The 15,852-nt window shown below is 43.5% G+C and overlaps 1 protein-coding gene across 5 annotated transcripts in view; it reads left to right on the top strand.

The window, feature by feature from the left end:
• The window catches only part of GJA8 (gap junction protein alpha 8), a 46,633-nt gene that overhangs the window by 21,021 nt on the left and 9,760 nt on the right, over positions 1–15,852 (top strand). The window contains exon 1 of one of the 5 annotated variants that reach the window (XM_075769191.1): positions 8,524–13,812. The exons of the other annotated variants lie outside the window; for them this stretch is intronic. The gene's annotated coding sequence lies outside the window, so the exon portion shown is untranslated. Of the gene's footprint in view, positions 1–8,523; positions 13,813–15,852 lie in introns of those variants that run through there. 5 annotated transcript variants of the gene reach the window in all.

Here is a 15,852-nt window from a genome sequence, read left to right on the forward strand (position 1 = left end):
TTGGATTATGCTGCAGTATTATCCCAAAGTAAATGAGGCTTCATTAGTGTCCACTAATGAAATGATAAGAGGTATTAATTGTCATTTATCAGTGTTGCTTTAATTCTCTGGCCAATCCAAGGCATTTCTTTGCATACCATCATCTATGGCTTTGTCATATACTTTAAATCTTGAACAGTATTCTCCTATATTTCTGAACCAAACAAGAATGAGTTCTTTCCCTCCCCCCTCAATGGACTTTTTTTTTTTTTTTTTTTTGTGGAAAAACTATATTCCCAAGGTGCCAGGCTTTGGCTACATTTCTTACCTTATTTCTCACAGGCTTAGACTTTGGCAGAGGCCAAAAGCATGCATGTGGAAGAGTCGGTGGTACAAGGCACCATTAGAAACTTCTGAGAACAGTGCTGGAAAGATGAGCACTGACGCAGATGGAGGTTGGGGCAACATTAATATGTGCCAGCAGAGGCTCTGAGCCTTCACACACAGCCGGTATGAGCAGGTACTGTAACAGCACTTCCTAGGAAGCAAAATGGCTACTTGTGAGCCAGCCCTACCCCAACACAGTAGAAGAAAGCCAGGCAGGGCAGCATGTCCCCTGCGGGCTGGCTGGGTGGAGCGTGGCGAGGGGCAGTAAGCGGGCGAGGAGCCGTGGATGTGACTGACGAGGCTGCGCGGGGTGGGAAGCTTTTCCTCTTGTGATTTCACCTGGACTGAGTGCCAACCTCAGCACACAATGTTATCACTGCAAGCCAGCACATGGTTGGGACGGCTGTGCTCGCACAGTTGGGCCCCGGGAGACTTTCTCTAATCCTTATAGCTTTTGGCTTTGATGGCTCTCTCCAGAAACATGCTATGACCCTGGGTTTGTTTCCAGTGGTACTGGGACTGCCTCTGCTCATGGATAACCTGTGCCACTGAGGCAGATATCTAGTCCTGGGGAGTATAAGTGAAGGGTTTTTTCAGGAACAGAAGCGGAGACCTCTGCTCTACCCCACCCCTCTGGCAATCTGCGCTGCTCTTGGCTGTTTCCTTATTTAGGGTTTATTGCTGTGCAAAACAGCTGAATTAATGACTCAAAAGGAACACTCGCGCTCTGCTTCATGAAGACTTTGCTGTTTGGATAGAAACCCTTCCCAAGAAGCCCGTTTCCCTTTCTCTAACACACACAGAGCTGTTGAAACCATGAGTGCTCTTGAATAAACGCAGTCCTTTGGGGCGTAGACCCAGTCTAGCAATGTTTTCCATGGGTCAGGGATGCATGGTCTGAATACAGCCATCTTTACTTTTGTCACTGTTAAATGTCTTGCCTAAAAGGGAGAGTTGAGCCTGGATCATCAGAAGTACTTGGCATTTTCACAGATCTCCTTCCATGGCAGTCTAGGGAAGTTTTATCATCTTCTCTGTAAGGGACACAAGCTAGATTAAATGCCTGCCCTCTTCCCTGCACTAGCAGAAAGTCTAAATTATTTATTTTGTTCTGTTTTTCCATGAATAATACTTCTATTGCCCCTTGCTTGCCTTTTGCCCAGGCAAGCCCAGGAATCCTTTCTTGAAAAGAAGGTCAGAAATGAATACCCTTTCCTTAATTCCTTGGCAGCCTTTGCTTTTCCCAGGACAGATGTTTTCTAGGACAGTTCCAGGGTTTCCATGCTTTGGCAGGATAGGCAATACATTCAAAGAGTGTAACAGCACTGGACTAGTTTGCAGGAAATGAAGTGGTTCTAACCTTTGACCCCTGAGATTCATCAGTGACTAAAGTTTTTGGCATCAGGGAGACCTGTTAATGGAAGTGCCATTTTCCACCTAAATTAAAATCTACCCATAGGATGGTCAGATGGCTTCGAAAGGCCAGCGAATAGCATCCAAGAGAATTTGCAGGAGTCTCTGTATTTTTGGGAGTCTGTTCTGGGTGTGTGGTTGGTGGCTGGTTGTTTATAAGTCTTTGTAGGTTCACTGACGGCTTGCCACGACTGGCATTTGTACTCCAATAAATAGAGTTGAAACAGTACAGTAACACACAGGAGGTTGCTGGCACCCTCATGCTGGACAGATACGAGTCTGCTACATGCTGATGTGTGATACCCTTTCATACAAATGCACTTTGGTGCTTTGTGGCATCATCTGTATTAAGCTTGAAGGAGGGAGGCAGGATCTACGTTCAAGTTGCCTGTGAGCGGTCCTTTGGCACACGTGGGTTGTGCTCTGGCAGTATCTTTATTGCTTTGTTTTCTGGTGAGTGTTCTTTGCTAATCTCTGCTTTCTGCTTTGCAGTAATTCTAGTCTTCTCGCTTCAATTTTCTTCTCTCATGGTCTTGCCTGTGTCCTTCAAACTGCTTCCCTTATATGGGTAGCAAAGATAGGTGCTATCTTTCCAGGACTGAGAGATGAGGCATTGCTCATAGATGGGACCAGCTTTTGAAATACATGAGCAAGAATCCTCGGGATGATGCTGTACATCACCACTCATGACAATAATTTCTGGGCTACCTCACAGATCATCATAAATTATTTTTGGGAGCTGGAGTAGAGTTGAGCAGATTTAAGCCCTTAAAATTACATACTGGCAGCCCATGTTTGCACCTAAGATCTCATATGATCAGTACAAGGTGAGAAGACAGTCCTGAGGGGTACCTTCTTCATTCAAACTGGCAGGTAGTGATTAAAGCAAGCTGACTTCTGAAGCAGAAAATAAGCACTCTTCTTCTAATCTGCTGAATTAGGGGTCATGGAGAATACATAATGGGGAGATTTTGACAGCAGAGCACTGTCATGAAAATTGGAGAATAAACCAGGCAGGACTGACGTGATATACGTACATACCTTGCCTCTACATGTACGTACAAGGATCATGTTAGCTCTATCAAGCGCAATGTTGCACTGCGAGCTGATATGCAGCTCCTCAGCTACCCTGAGCTCAGAGTCCTCCGTGAAGTCACTGCTTCCCTGAACAAAGTTCCCTGCAGCAGAGCTACAGCTGAGCTCCTTGCGGATGTGCACGACGTGACCGTCCTTGTGCTGAAGCAAACCCTCTCTGTTTGCCCGAATCGCTGTGCCATCCGGGGTGCTCTAGAGCAGCAGTCCCCTTTTTCATGATTCATCCCTCTCCTGGACTTAGTGACATTTGCAAAACATTTGATGTTTTCTTCCAGGTTATTGACTAAAAATATTGTGACGCCAGACACCCTCCAGGGACTTGGTACAAACATGCTATAAACAAAACAATCACTTCTAGTTCTCAGTTGTATTTTGGGACCAGTCTGATATAGGTCATTTATAGTCTGTTTAATAACTGTTATCTTATTTTTATGTCAAGCAAGTTCTTTAATCAAATTGCCATGTGATAGAAGGAAACTGCCTTCCAGGATCTTAAGTACATTCTACCAGCTTTGTTATATTTAACAACGGTATGTGCAATTTCCTTAAAGTATTAGCACAGTTCAATGGGGTGAATTTTCTATAAACCCATGTTGATTACCCCTAGTTATATTTCCCTCCTTTTATTCCCTGTGTTCTGTGTTAGCTACTTCATTATTTAGTTCAGGCCTGAGATCCTATCACAAGTCTGTAGTTACCTGTGAGTAATTACAGTTATCACATCATTATAAAATAATTAGGCCCTTCTGCATAGTCTTTACAAAATGCCAGAATATGGGGTTTTTTCTTGTCCTCCAGGACTTACCCATTGCACCAAGAAGTACAGAAAATCAACATAAACAGTGCAGAGACATCCTGTGCAGCTTATTTAAAAAAGAAAAAAAAAAGTTTCAGTGCAAAGTATACAGTCCTGCTGATTTAAGATGCCTGATTTTAGTTGGTGGTATTAATTCCTCTGAGATACTACAAGAATAGACATGTCATCAACAATGTCTTCATCATCTACTTTCTTTTTTCCCAGCAGTAGGATAGAAGTATTTATTGATTTCATTTTTCTTGTCTGCATTATTATTGAATAATCTAACATTTCCATCTGATAACAGCTCAATATGATGATTAGGACTCATTTTGTTCTTAATTTACTTTTAAAAAAAATAGCTTTGTCAGTGTTTTTTTCCCCTTTCACTTCCATCATAAATTTTTTGTAATTCCTGTCTTCTAATTTATGTTCAGTTTCTCCTCTCTTACTGTTTGTTATGTGTGGTTTACTTACTTAAAGCCACTCCTATTACCACTTTAAATCTGGTTGTGTTTTTTCAATTACACTTCTCTTTCTTTACTGGGCAGTTGTGTATTTTTGGTGCCTAGTAAAAATTTTTAAGCAGTTCTCAATAAGTATTTATATTTTCTTATTTAAATCTTTTTCTTTTTTTTTTTTTTTTGGTGCAGAATTCTACTCAGGGTTGGGAAACAGGACTTTTTAAAGCATCATGTCTTTCAAAGCATTGCATTACCGCTTTGGACCTTCTGCTTTCGTATAACTGGGTTATATGTTAACTGGCGATCAGTAAACCTGCTACCAGCCTCTCATTTCTACCATCACTTTACCCGTCTGGATGAGGTGAAATACAGGTTTTGTTCATTTTGGATGTGAGGTTTGCAAAAGGAGGAAGCTGTTTAGAACACTTAAAAATCCCCAAGGCTGTTTTTGAGTCAGCAACATCAGCAAGTGTTAAACTAAGCAATAACTTATGTTTATTTTTTCTTTGGTTAGTGCTCAAACAACCAGTGCTCCCACGTTCCAGTGTCACTCGGTTATCTGTCACGGACCCAATCATCAATCCACTTACTAGAACACCACTCACAAATATTAAATATTATTAGCTAGGAAATTACTATTCAAAATCACAAACAAGCGAGCAGGTAATACTTTTTCTTTTTACCCCAGTTCTGCCCACTCAGTCTTTCTTAGGGCTGTAGCCATCGATTCAGTTGTACAAACCATCCCAGCATCTTTGCCAGTGTGTTATAGCCATAGTCCCCTGGGCAGGCAAAGCCTTGATGAATGTAAAATGGAAAGGGATGCCACAATTGTATACAGATAAAGAGGATGTATTAGAATGGACTTGACTTCTATATTGTGCTTCTGTAAAGGCAGGCACGCTTTTGAAAGGAAGAGCCAGGGCTGCAGCTGAATACACCCAGCACTGGTCAGTGGAGCTGACAGGCAGCAGAAGGATTAGAAACCCACAGAGCCTGCTGCACCCTGGGCCAAAGCAGGGCGGCCAACAGAAATATTAGAGTTCATGTCCCAGCTTCAGAGTGTCGGGGACTGGAGAGACACAGGCCATTAAAATACATGCCTGTGTTTTGCTGAGGAACTATCTGTAGTAATAGCTGTGTTCATTATGATGGTGTTTGTCAATCAGGCAAGAATGGGGCCTCATAGTGCAGGACATGTGGAAGAGTAATCAATAGTTGCTATGCCAAGGCGGGACTTGCCATAGAAGTATCTGCTGAAAGTTTTGCCAGGTCTGACACAGGACAGGGGACCCCCCAAAGAATCTCAATGCTTCTCTTACAAAGATCTTGATAATGCTTTAAACCATATTGCTGTTAAGAGTATCATTCACTGAGCAGTAACAGGCCTTCAAGGGACTGAAGTTTGCTGGAAATAGTGAGGGAAAAAAACCCGCAAACAGGTCTCTCCAAACTGAAAGCCCTTCAGCCCTACCACCTATGTTTTCTGGCAGGTCTGTACATAGATAATCCCTGCCTCCTGCCACCCGACTGTTTATTAGTTTGAGGCCAAGTTGTCTCAGGGAATGCTGAAGACCGTTGGATGGATGATTTATCTATGGATGGGTTATCTTCTCGATCAGGAAAAGAGAACGACTGGCTCAACAGCTTCCAAGTTCAATAACCTCCTTTTCTTCTTAATAAATTGCTGAGGCATGAGAGGCTTCCGTTCCTTGCTGGCATCTTTTACACTGTGCCCAAAGAAACAATCATATCAGGCTCAGGAAGGCAAATGACTGAAAGGGCAGGGAAACAGGAACCGTCCCCACGGATGTCCTCCCCAGAGAGGCTGGGAACATGCTCTGCTGTGGGAAATAGGAAGCTGAGGTCAGCCAAAGTGCACGGCAGGTACGCACATCTCTTGGGACTGGAAGAACAGATAACGGCCTGTTTTGCCGTCCCCATCACTCCCCTGCCCTGCTTACGAGCTCTCCCAGGCCACCTCTACACCTCATATGCACAGCGCACCTCCACCGTGTCATTCTGTGGTGTGGAAATGAAGGCAGGGAGATAAAGGTGGAGAGTGGGTGGTGACAATGCTCCTGAGAGCCCTGAGCCTACCACTCAGCAAGGCAAGCCTTGGTGGCATTAGAAGAGCCCTGAAGAAGGGAGAAAGGAGTAGGGAATGAGCCCCCATGAGAAACTGGAAGGCAACAAACCTCATGGACAGTGAGGTAACACAGGATGTTTTCAGACATACCCACTTGTTCAGATCTTTCAGAAGCTTTGTCCTTTCCAGCTCCTTATGCCTGAGGATGTTAAAAGATTGTACAAAAAGTCTTGATAAAACAAACATACGGAGATCCCCTCGAGAGGCTGGGAGATATTATTAGCCCCTCATTTACTGGCAGGCCTGGAGCGATTAATTATCACCACAAGTATTATCAGGTGCTTATCACTGCTTTCCCTGGATCCTCTTTACATAGTCCAGATTGGCTGTAAGCAACATGTTCCCTAACTGGTCTGATACCTCACAACTCCCAATAGCAATTAATCCATTTCTCTGAGGACGACCTCAATAGTGGTGGAAGGGCCATAATCTAGAATATATGCAGAGGAAATTTGAGTCCATAGACCACCCAAGTATGCAGCATGCCTATATTCTCAGATCTTCTCAGTCATGTCCTCCAGCTGATGCACTCCACCTCTATGTCTGACCAGGCAGTAGGTTCTAGGCAGGGGGCAGAGAAAGGAACAGGTAAGAGGGGAGTAGATGAGGACCTCAGAAAGGCATTTTGTATATGATAGCTCCATAATGCATGTGCTACACGTTACCTACAAGCTCTGCGCCCTTTCCCAGTTCACCTCTTCAAAAATAGCATCTGCACTGGCATGAGAACTTAGAATTTCTAACCAGGACACTGTTGTAAAGGTCTGCGTTTCTAGAAATAGCCTGGTCAAGTCTTAAGTGAAATCATGCCGATCCATGAAATCACGTGTCTAAAAGAGTATTCTTCTCTTCGTAGCGCTGTTTGTGCTGCTGCTGCAGTACCATAGCACCTACTCTTGACACATGAGAGTTCATCTCCTTTGCCTTACACCTTCTTTGTAAGCTTAGTGCAGTTTTCGTTATTAACTGTGCTGTTATTAAAGGGAGAATCATGGAGGTCAGCTGGTATACATGAGAAATATTTCCTGGAAGAGGGATGCAGATTCAAGTGAAAATACAGATTATACTAGCAAAAAGAGTGCTTTGTCAACAAAGTTTACACTGATTCTATAGGTAAAATCAACGACATAAAAGTGATCTCCACATCAGTTTAAGTCCATCTATTTAATCATTGTAAAAGTACTATAAAAATTGTATCCACAATAGATATTACTGCATCACCGCACCTTTCCTGTGTTTGCTTTGCCTCAGTTTTGTCTCTTGCAGAAAAAGTTCGAGAAGTGAGGGATGAGGGAAGAGAAAGGTAGGGTGCAGATGCAGCATAACAGGCACACCGTGCCTTCTCTTTTCTCATCCGTGGCATCCCTCGGTCTCCCCTGGTGCTGTACAGTGCATGAATGAGAAAATGCCGCCCGCTAGTGGTTTAGGCTGCAGGAGCCCGAGAGAGCGCTTGGCAGAGCCTGCTCCCTATTTCTGCTTTGCTGATGGTACTCCAGCAATAGTAATGGGACAAGGTGGGTGGCTTGGGCTTGTTCCTCCCGCCCTCAGATAAAATCAGCAGCTCTGTAAAAGGTCAATGGTGGTCTGAGTGAGAAGAGAGGTTCTCGCTGGAAGTGCCATGGGTCGCTCACAGCCTGTTTTTCATGTTTAGCGTCTGTGTCCAGATGGAACACTCTGAATAAGCCATGGCATTTCATCTTACAGTTACTATCGTAAGAGAACAAATTGGTTGAAATGCGGTTAGGGTGAGCAAACACCTCTAAATCTGCAGCAGGATCAGAGTCATCACTGAAGTCAAAGAACAAAGCAGTGAGCCTCCCGAAGCGTCCCCCAGGACAGCAGGGCGGTGTGGAGATACCTCTGGTAGCCTGGGGTGAGCTAGCACCAGCATGGGAAGCAGCATAGAACCACTGTGCTTCACGCTGCCCCCAGCTAATTAGCCCCACTCTAGGGGAGATAATTAACTCAAGTGGAATGCTTTGCTGACACAGCCAACCTGCTCCCAGATCTGAGCTGGTATCTCCCCAGCTCAGCATTGCACTGGGCAGTGTAGACAACCTGGGATGTTCAGGATAAGTTTTCAGGGTTGGTGGCAAGATACTTTTTTTTTTTTTTAAATGAAAATATTTCTCTGAGATTTCTCTAGATCTTTGGCCCTACATAAAGACCTCAGAAAGCCTCTCTCTCCCCCCCGATTGTTTTCCTGCTTATGAGGTAAGATCATCCTTAACAGATGTTTGTTTACCTCTTCGTAAAATCCTCCTGTGATTCTACAGCTTCCCCAAGCACTGCGCTGCAGTGCTTTGCTATTCTTACCATTGCAAAGTGTTTTTCTAATGTTTAGCTATATCATTTTTATTGCAAATTAAGCTGATTATTTCTTCTTCTGATGAACATAGAGGACAACTGCTTAGTGTCTCCACCCATTATAACAAATGTTTATGTGCTGGAAGACTGTTATCATGCCTCCCCTCCTGTTGTTCTTTTCCTAGAGAAAACTAACTAACTCGGTTATTTTATCCATTCTTTATAAGTCATGTTTTTTCACATCTCTTATCATTTTGTTGTTCTTTTTTGGACTCCCTCCAATTTGTCTACATCTCCTGTAAAATGTAGTGCCTGGAACCGGACACACTGTTCCTGCTGAGACTCAGCAGTATCAAGTAAATGCAAAAAATAATTGTTTCCTTTGCCTTATACACAAAACTCCTCTTAAAGCATCTCAGAATGAGATTTGTCTTTTTCTGCGGGAATCACACTTAACAGACTCATATTCGGCCCCACCCCAGCTCTTCCTTTGCTGCACTGCTGCCGAAATGGTTACGATCTAGTTTGGACCAGCGTGTTTGGTGTCTGTGCAGTCCCCTTTCCTGAATCCTATCTTGGTGCAGTCACCTCTGCAGAGGGCGGCCCAGCTCTCCAGTGTCTTGCTGCCTTCTCAAATTCTGATCGCCCCAGCCCCCCTGCCTTCAGGAGGGACTGCCGCCTCCCCCCCAGCCCAGCTGTCATCCTTTCGGTTTTGTCCTCTAGTCTGTTGCCCAAAACACGCAAGGAAATATTGAGCAGCCCTGGAGGCAGAACTTCAGGGATGCGATCCTCCCAGCTGGGAAAGCGAAGCCCTGATAATTACCCTGGATTATGGTACTTCAACCTGTGTAGCCTCTGCATGGTGACTTTGCTTGCTGCTCTGGGAGCCTGTGATCTAGATATTTTCTAAATGCTCACTAAAATCATGGTATTTTATATCTACCATTTCCTCCTCATCTACCAGGCCTGTTAGTCAAAGAAGGAAATTAGCCCGCTTTGACAGGATTTGTTCTTCAAAATTCCCTGCTGGTTGTTTCTTATCACCTTATTGTCCTTTAGCTACTTATAAATTGATTGTTTCATAATTGGTTTCAGTATCTCTCTAGGTATCACAGTTAGGCTGACTGGCCTGTAATTCCCCAGGTCCTCTTATAACAGTAATTTTCAGAGAAGAACTACATTTAAGTTAAATAGATACTGAAAGACATTCCACTTTTGCCCTGCTTATCTTTATTAATTGTCTAGTTTCGTTCCATCCCTTAAATTAAAAACACATTTCCCCGAAGTATTTATCCTCCACTTGACGCTCAGCACAATCAATTCTGTGTTCTTGCCCAAACCTTCCTGTTACGCACTTCCCCAATTTCCCTCTTTCTTGATGCGTTATATCTTTCTCCCTCTCTTTTCTTTATGGTTTGTTTGCAGTTCCCCAGCAACATGTATTTCCCAGCAATTTATATCCCCCAGTGCCTGGAGGGCTCTGAAGAGACTCCTGGAAAAATCTCAGAGCTCTACTGAGCTCTGCCCTTAAAATGTGGATGATGGTGACATTTACCAGTCTTGTAGGGACACGGCAAGTTCTGCCTAAAGATTTGCCCAGGGCTATCTACATTTAATGATTTCTGACACCAGTAGGTGGCAGAGAGAAGATGAAATCTGGGAGACTCTTGCCCTAGTGATCAGACTGATAGATGGCTTTGGCTCTGGGATGGACAGAGAGACGTGTCACTAGAAAGCAGGTGTCCGCTAAGTTGGGTGGCATCTAGCCAACAAGATTGTTGGGTAAAGGTCCCAGCTTCTTGCAGGGAGACTGAATGTATCTAGTGTTCAGCTTCAGCCACGAGTGAAAGGTTTGTGCGTTCAGCAGAAGAACAGGAAGCATGTGCCACTTTCTAGCTAAGCAGATCAGGATAAGATAACTTTGTTTGAGGGAGAGGTATCGTTATCCAGGGTTGTGCACTATATAATTGCACAATCTGCCATCATGCATGAACAGAGCTGTTCAATAGCATGGCCCTGCCTTGTCCTGACATCATGTCTGTGTTAGAAATCCATTTGGAACGAAAAATCCCACATTCCCCAAGTGACCTCCTAGTCTCTGAGCAAAAGGCTGAGTTGCAGTGAAGACTTTACAGTCTCAGTGGTGCCAGAGACGGGACCTCAGCCACCACCCTCAAAGCAGCTAGAGGATGAGAAGTCAGCAATGAAGCAAACTTATTTCCAAAGAAAATAACATTTTAAAAATGCAGGAGATGTCCATGGTTCTTTGAAGGCAAGAAAAAGTCACTGAGTAACAGTGTTACTCTCATTAGCTGCTATTATATCTAGCACTGGTTTTGGAGATGGAAGTACTCAGCGCTTCTACAGGTTGCCTAACAAGAGCATAAATGCTGGGCCAGGTACACAGTTTGGCCATTATCAGTCTGGCACTGCTGTTCTTTGGCAGATTCAGCGAATGTTGCATGCCGTGTGTGAGGTCCAGCCTTCTAGACCTTTGGTTTTATGGTCTCTACTCCTTTCTTTCACAGCCATTGCTTTCACATTACAAAGGCAGCACTGACTTCCAGCATTAACCTGATGCCTGAGAGAATGAAGTCTCCTTCTTGCTCTTCTCCTGCCCTCTCCTCTTCATTCTCATCTCAAACAACCACTTCCCTGTGTAGCCTCAGTACAAGAGGAATTCCTCCTTGGCCATCTTCATCTTCATTTAGGCCTGTACTTCTGCAGGGGGAGGAGGCCCTAGTGAGCTGGAGAATCTGGCCAAGAGCTCCGTGGTGCCTTTTTAAAAGGCATCCAGTTGAAGGGACCGTGTGTTTTCCTGCAAACCAGAAATGTCCAGCAAACTCACTGTACCCTGTGTTAAAGGCTCTGCACCCTAATGATAGCAAAGAAAGTCACCGTGATCATTCAGATGAAGGTAACATATACCCAGTCATCAGTGACTTGAATAGAATTTCTGCATCGGCTGCATCTTGCAAGCTGTTCTGCAACTTGCCACACAGCGTTTGATATTTGGATAGTGTTTGCAAGTGGCAGATAGAAGGTTAATGGGAAACGTCTCTGACAGTAGCTGGATGTAATTTAGAGATGGACTACAGCCATGTAGTTACATACCAGATTTGGCTTTTGGCTCATTTTATTAGACAGATTAGGGCCAGAAAGGGATATGCACATTCAGCCAGAGCTGAGCTTTCCAAAAAGACGGTTTCAGTCTGAAAAGGGATGGGCAGTTTAACATCTGAACCATCTGGCCTCCGTGATGCAGCTGCTTGCAGGCACTCTAAAGGTGTTAGCTGCTGGTGGTATCATTTAGTCCTCCCTCTCTTACAGCTTCCCAGAGAGGGGATGAAGGTGGCAGTGATGACCAGTCACTTATGTATTAATCCTAATTTATCTCAGTAGCATATAGCAAAACAAAGCAACAAAGGTATTCCTTACTCTTCCTTACCACTCTTATTCCTCTTGTTGATCACACTGTGCCTGTTCTTATTCACTTCATGTTCTTGGGACTTGTATCTTCTCCTCTGTGTGTCCTTTCTCCAGGAAGACTATTGCCATGCTTTAGGTAGCACTGGCTGAAAAATGCCATGTATAGACTTCTACTACTTCTCTGTGAAGAGAGTGATTTATTAAGGTGTTCAGAATATGACCTTCATTCCAACTGCATGCATAGAGATTGATTTTTCTTTTGTCTCTCCAAACTGATCCTTCTTGGAAAATGCGATTATTTTCCATCTCTCGCCCTTTAGCTCTTTTGAAATTCAGTTTGAAAAACATCATCTCTGCCTTCAGTGGTGCTTTGGACTTTGGGACTATGCAACTCTGCTTAAAAGCTGTTTGGGAAGACAACTGCTGAAACGAGGCTCTGAACTTACAGGGGCACAAATGCTCAGAAACACTGAAGAGAGGCCTGAAACCATTGGTTTGAAGATACAAAATGTTGTGACCCTCATAATATATTATTCAAATGACAGCTCTTCTAGAGACAGAGAATGTCCCAATGCCATTTGGGGGAATTAAAGTCACTGTTGAGTCTGCATAAAGAGAGAGAAGAAATACTTGCTGCTTCATCACTTTATAAGCCTGGTATCTGTATCATTGCTTAGCAGATCTTGCTTCCAGTAATCCTCTTTCTTCAAAGCTGAACACCAAGAGCACATTCCGAGCAATTCATACAGAAAGACTACAGAAATAGCATCTCAGAATCAGGTTATATCCTTTGGCTCATAACTAAAACTCATAGGGCAGTTAGTTGTACTTGTGGATGCATTACTGAGCCTGTGATTTTTCTCTCCTGCAGGCTCTCCAGCATTTTTGCGGATGGCTGGGGGTAGGCAAGTGCGCCTGGGGTAACATTCCTGTTTGCTAGGCTGCTGGAATTTGGCTACGCTCCTTAACAAAACAGTTTGTTTTAGACATTTTTGATGCATGTGCATTTGCAAGATGCATTTGGAGGAAAAGCTAAGCAGAACTAAAACAGTAAAAGGCAAGGTTGCAAAATTGGTATTTCTCAGCTTTAATTAATATTGACTGATGATCTAGTTTTCCCATACTGCTGCTGCTTCCTGATAAAAGATGTTAAAGAGCAGTCCAACGTATCTGACAATGCCAAATACAGGTCCAGTACCTGTGTGACCACCTGTCCTGGAAATAAGCAATGCGACTTGCCTGTCAGAGCTGGGTGTAGGGTAATAAATTAATTCAGTTAGTTCTGCCACCATCAGAGATGTTGGCACTCCCGTTTCACCTGTCACACCACAACACCTAACGACTAGCAAGTGGGGACACACACAGAGCTGTGCTGAACCGTGGCAGAATTGCAGAGATGCTTCGGTCCCTGCTTAACTGTGCCAACTCCCATTTATGCATGTACTAGGTTTTCGGTGCCTGTCGCCTGTTCCTCTCCCCCCCCTCTGCTTTTTCATGTTCAGTGGATGCTCCTCTCTGTTTCTCTGCCTCTCTTTCTCTATTTTTTTTTCTCCCTATTGTTCCCCGCGTCACTAACTGTCACTCACTTCATAAAGCCGTCTGGCTCGGAGCTTAAATATTGCAGGGCAACTAAAACCCACCATCAGAGCCAATTCAGTCATATCTGCTCAGTCGTGCGACAAGATTGGGACTTTTAGGGTAGGGAAGAAGAGAGACAAAAGTTCACTCTTCCCTGCAGAGTGCCAAGAGAGGAGGGGGACACATTTCTCCGGTGGAGCCTTTCACAGCGGCAAGTTGCTTGCTCAATGTCCTTAACCTATACAGTCTTTTTCGCTGGTAGCGTGCTCAGGTCGCAACGTCTGGAAGCGCAGGGTGGGGGTTTGCAACAAGCCCGTGTGAGTTAAGAACATGAGTCTGTTGACTCTGAGTGGGCTTAGGCAGTCTCCTGCTCCTTCCTCACGACAGGCAATTTAAGGGAAAAGGTGACTGCCTGAATTTATCGCTTGCACCTTTTTTGAAACTCGAGGAGCTGACTGCTTACAGGTGGAATCCTAGACATTTGAACTGGTTGTACCAGTCATCTTTAGTCCACCCAAAATTGTTCCTTGCAGTTGAACCAATTGAGCGACCTCGAACCACTTCACTTGCAGAAAATAGAGAGGATGGTCATGGCAGAGTTTTGAAAAACGTGACTAGTTCGGAAGTGATCGCAGGAAGAGTTTAGCCAAACGTAGCAAGCTGGAAGCAAGACATTTCATGGAGCTAGACAGGAAACATTTTTCCTTCTCTTGTACAGTGAATTTTCCGTATGATAAAGTTTATCACATCTAGAATGTCGCTCTTGCGTGCTGCAGTGGAAATGTTCAAATGGTAGCTGTGGATATCAGCGTGACTCACAAAGAAAGAAAGGGATGGAGTTAACCACGGTGTCTGTGGGACAGTGAAGTTTATATTGTGTGTAGTCGTGTTTTTGACAGAGTTGCACATGATTGGTAACTGTCGGGTGTACTTTGCTCTGTGAATTTGCAGAAAGAGACTGTTTAAATCAGTTTAGATAATGTATGTAAACAGCATAATCTTCTGCTAGACTTGTTAATGTAAGTGCTGACATTAACACACTCTTCTACTCAACTTTAATGACTGAGAAAGTAGCAATTTTCTTCGGTGATTAAATTATATGTTTGCCGCTTACGCATGCAAGGTGTTTATGCAAGCTGAAGGACTGTGTTCTGTTCTTCATTTCCTAACATGGGTGTCTGGGCTTAAAATTTTACAAGGTTTGAAGGCAAGGAAAATGAGTCCATCTTGCTTTAGAAAAATGATATCAGAAGGATTTTTTTGGTTGAAAATTTGTGAAATTCCCCCGAGCCATAGAGCTCTCAATATTTTGTGTGTTTGTCTATGTGTGAATATGTACACACAGTAGTTGAAACAGACTGGTATGCGTTGGTGTGTCGTAACATATGGCATTACAAACATATCCCAGTGGTATCTGAAGGAGGAGGGAAGTTTAGATACTCAGATTTCCCTGCTGTTGACTGTACCTTCTTTTTCCCAGCACTTGTGAATGTGTGTCTGCATTTAGGAAACTATAGATGGAGGTAGTATGTAAGAGATGAACTTCTAGATCCCTGGGAACAGCTGTTTTATGAATAATATGTTCCCTGTTTCACTAGTCATTGTCCGCAAGTCGGTCTTTCTGGATCACTGTAATATTCTACATTCCTCAGAGACTTCAGACTTCTGTGATGTGTTAAATCAGCCCATCCCAAACAAGTTTCCTCTTTATTTCCCTCATTCATAGATTTTTCCCTTGCCTAAAATTATATAGCAGGAAGTTTAGGATATGCAGGATGAATTCCTGGCCTAGGAATAATTTCTTATAATGCAAAAATAACGATAGATGTAATGTTTGACTTGCCTGACTTGAAAATGGACTACTTTCTTAGCTTTCCATTAGGATATCTGCAGCTGGCTTCCAGCTCTGTGTTAGCCTCAGATAGCAGCATTGACATTTTGGAGAGAGAAAATAGTATTTTAGGTCCCAGTTATGGACCTTTGTGTTTTTCTCCAGGTTGGTTCCCATGTCAGTGTGGCAACTGACTTCAGAAGAGGATACAAAGAATAGCCCAATAACACCAAATAATTCTATTGCATGTAATACATATAGCAAGACTAGTATACTTGGTAGTTATTAAGCTTATACAGTATTACTAACATAGTAATGGTGTTGTAATTGCTATTCTTTCCTAAAAGAGTGATTTCTAATGTAGAATTATTATATGCAACCTAGAGAGAATTCAGGTTTGTGTAGGTGCAAGACGGGCACCAGT

Source organism: Balearica regulorum, chromosome 1, assembly GCF_011004875.1.
Source record: "Balearica regulorum gibbericeps isolate bBalReg1 chromosome 1, bBalReg1.pri, whole genome shotgun sequence".
NCBI lineage: Eukaryota > Metazoa > Chordata > Aves > Gruiformes > Gruidae > Balearica > Balearica regulorum.